This window comes from Vicia villosa, linkage group LG2 (genome assembly GCF_029867415.1).
Source record: "Vicia villosa cultivar HV-30 ecotype Madison, WI linkage group LG2, Vvil1.0, whole genome shotgun sequence".
NCBI lineage: Eukaryota > Viridiplantae > Streptophyta > Magnoliopsida > Fabales > Fabaceae > Vicia > Vicia villosa.
The window spans coordinates 159,743,653-159,747,339 of record NC_081181.1 but is presented as its reverse complement, the minus strand read 5'-3'; positions in this window follow the sequence as shown (position 1 = coordinate 159,747,339).

Here is a 3,687-nt window from a genome sequence, read left to right as displayed (position 1 = left end):
CGCCCTGAAAAGCTAAAGGAACGAATTTTCAAACTTAGGGTAGTTGCTATTAATTGCTTGCTCTATTTCAGATTCAAAATCAAATTCAAACTTTTTTTCCACTAATTTTCAAATACTTTTCAAAAGACTACGCTTATTTACAAGCTAAAGTTCTTCTTCAAAGTTTTTACTTTTCACATCTCATTTTCAAACATTTCAAATAATACAAAAGAGAGCAAAGCAATTAAGAGCCCATGGAAAACCATGGATGCAAAGGGTGCCTTACACCTTCCCTTTGCATAATTACCCCCCGAACTCAAAATTTCTTTAAAAGGTTTTTCTCTGTTCTTTTAGCCTTTCTGACTTGTTTGGATAAAATAAAAGTCGGTGGCGACTCTTGCTATCCGCACATTTCGATAAAAAGTCAGTTCACCGTATTACAGCGTCACATCGACGTTTTCAAAAACTAAAAGCCTTTAAAAATCAACATCATTCATCATCAATATACAATACACCTGGTCATTTCAAATAATACTTATCATTTAATAATAATTCATCCCGAATATGCATTCACATCGGAAAGTACTAAAATACTCATGTGTTTCATAAAATATTCATGTTCCTTACCATGATCGTATCTCAATGATACTCTCAATATAAAATAAATCATAATCAGAATATTTAACTTAAAAGCCTTTCAAACACCAAGTAGCTAAATAAACATGTTCGCAAGTCATAATATAATACATAAACAAATAAAAACATGATTTCAACACGCCTAGTCTTCCCAGTGTTACATGACCAGGGCATCGACTCACTACCTAATCTCCAACAATCTCGGAAAAAAACTTCGGCTAAGTCTCACACTAGCTACTAAACGCCAGAACCTGCATGTCGCCAAACGAGGTCAACATTAAAACAGAAGGGTGAGAATACAAATCATTATGAAAAAAGTATAAAAAGATACAATGGTTAAAATCAACAATTATAGGTATTTATTACACCATGCCTAATCATGTAAAATAATACTAATCAATATATTCACATATATTAAGCATTCAACAAGTATAAAGAGTATAATATTCCAATTTCAATACTATATTTCCAATTTTGCACATAACCATAATTATCACATATTCACACATTTAACAAAGTATGTATCCAAACATCACCCATTTTAATTATCAAACTCATACACATATCACAACTACATCAATTTCACATATTCAATTATCGCATAACTCTAATGTGACTCAATGCAAGATATGTGACGCTATGCATGTGGTACCGCAATGTGAACCCAATGTTTCACCGCTTTCCGATTCAATATCTAAAATCCAAGTCACGCTTCCGATCCAGACAAGATCAAAGCCACCACGTATGTTTCCAATTAAGGATCAACGTATTCTACGTCTATTTGCATTCAAGGATCACCGTCTATTACCATGTGAACCCATAGTTTCACTGCTTCCACAATAAAGCCGACTATGCTATGAATGAATGTACAATTACCAACTAACTATGCAATTTAAGATTATCTCATCAATCTTAACTTACCGCATACCAACAACAATTCAACTCTATGAATTATATATCAAATTGTACATGTACAACATTCACAACACATTGATATCAATCCACATAATAGAAACAATATTCAATTATGATTCACAAAATACAATTAACACTAGTAAATCATACTATCTCATGTTAATTCATATTGCCAACAAAATATAAGAATATACTTCCAAACCAAGTATCCATTAATTAGTATTTGACCAAAAATACAATTACGGTCAACTTTCCAAAATACCGTAAACAAATAATCAATTCAATATCTATTATATTCAAATCAATTATACTTATTAAAATTAATTTAACTATTAAGTAAATCAACTAATTAATAACTACACTACATTGGTTCCAAGTTACTAATTCATTTTCTATTCAAAAACTAATATTTAATATAAAAGATATTTAAATCCACACTATTTTGGTCGGTTCGTAAATATCACATTTTCAACAAAATAACACCACCATATTAATCTATTAATTAAACTTAGCTATCATGTAAATTTTTATCAAATTTCGGACAACTAATTATACCGCTTAATTCGGTTATTCGATCAACATGACTCTTACTGTCTCATTTCTATAATATATACCATTATATATTATTAAGAAACAATATCAATCATGAAACAAATAATAGAACACTAGTATGAAACAGGAAAGAAACAAAATCATGGAATCCAATGGCATAGCATGAAAACAGGGCATATATTGGAACAAGGAAAAAAAAACAAAGGACACTTTGGAGCATGAAAACACAATATCATGGCCAAATAGTGTCTTCATCTCCATTATATATTTATATTTTAAGTAACACATATCAAACAGGAAACAAGTAGGCACATATAGGGTTAATGAACTTTTTCGTCCCTTTAAATATTTCAAATTTCGTTTTTAGTCCCTCCAAAATTTTCCTTGAAGAAATCGTCCCTTTAAAATTTTTCTTCCGAACTATTGGTCCCTAACGTCAAATTTCGTAGCTAATCAGTGGCTAAAGTCGTAGCTAATCTCTAGCAAATTTGACGTTAGGGACCAATAGTTTAGACGAAAAATTTTGAAGGGACGATTTCTTAAAGGAAAATTTTGGAGGGACTAAAAACGAAATCTGCAATATTTAGAGGGACCAAAAAATTCATTAACCCGCACATATATAAAATAGAAGCAATGAAACAAATTAAACAGAAAGAAGAAAAAGGAAACAAATTCCAGCACGCCAAATAGTAGAAACGAAAATAATGTGGCTAAGTGGGGTTGCCGACCGGCACCCTCTTCCTACACCCTGTCGTCCAGTGCCTCCCACTGCCGATTGTCAATGGGCACAGTGCCGCCTGTTAGCCTCACTTTTATTATTTCTTTTCATTTTCTCACTACGCACAGCATGTTCGTAACGTTTAATGTTCAATATGTTCAATACGCATAGCATTTATTAATTTTCCAGATTCCATTAACATAACTCAGTATACCATGACACATTCAAATTAGCATTTTCATGGATTTCAACTAGGAATAAACCTACTCATGTTAATCTACCCATTATACTAACCCATAATAACAGGGATTCTCCCCCTTACCTCTTCAATTTCTCCTCCAAACCCTAACTCTTTCCCTTTCTCTTTTCTCTCTTCTTCTTTTCTTAGCCTCCCTCTCTCTATTGGTAAGAATGCAAAGAAAATTATATTTCCTCCGTCATTCTAACCCTTACTAACTATTCTATATGAGCCTAAATATAACACTCCTATTTACTCCTAACATCAATAAATAAGCCCAATATAATATATTCTATTTATTATTTCTATTTTAGCTCACTAAATTAAATAACACCAATAATTAAATAAACACAAATATACACACTGAATTAATTAATATAATCAATTATTATCTCAATTAACCAATTAAGCATAATTAACACCAATACATACATAATCAATTAATTATTGTATCACATAACAATTAGATAAATAATCAACACACTAAATAATAAATTAAATAATAAAATAGTACAATAAAATAAATACTAATAAAATCGAGTTGTTACAACACACATAATTCATTCGATTTTGAGATTCACCATATTTTAAAATAAAATTTATTTCGGAAATACACTTCTGGTAATAACCAGAAATAATACAAGAAAAT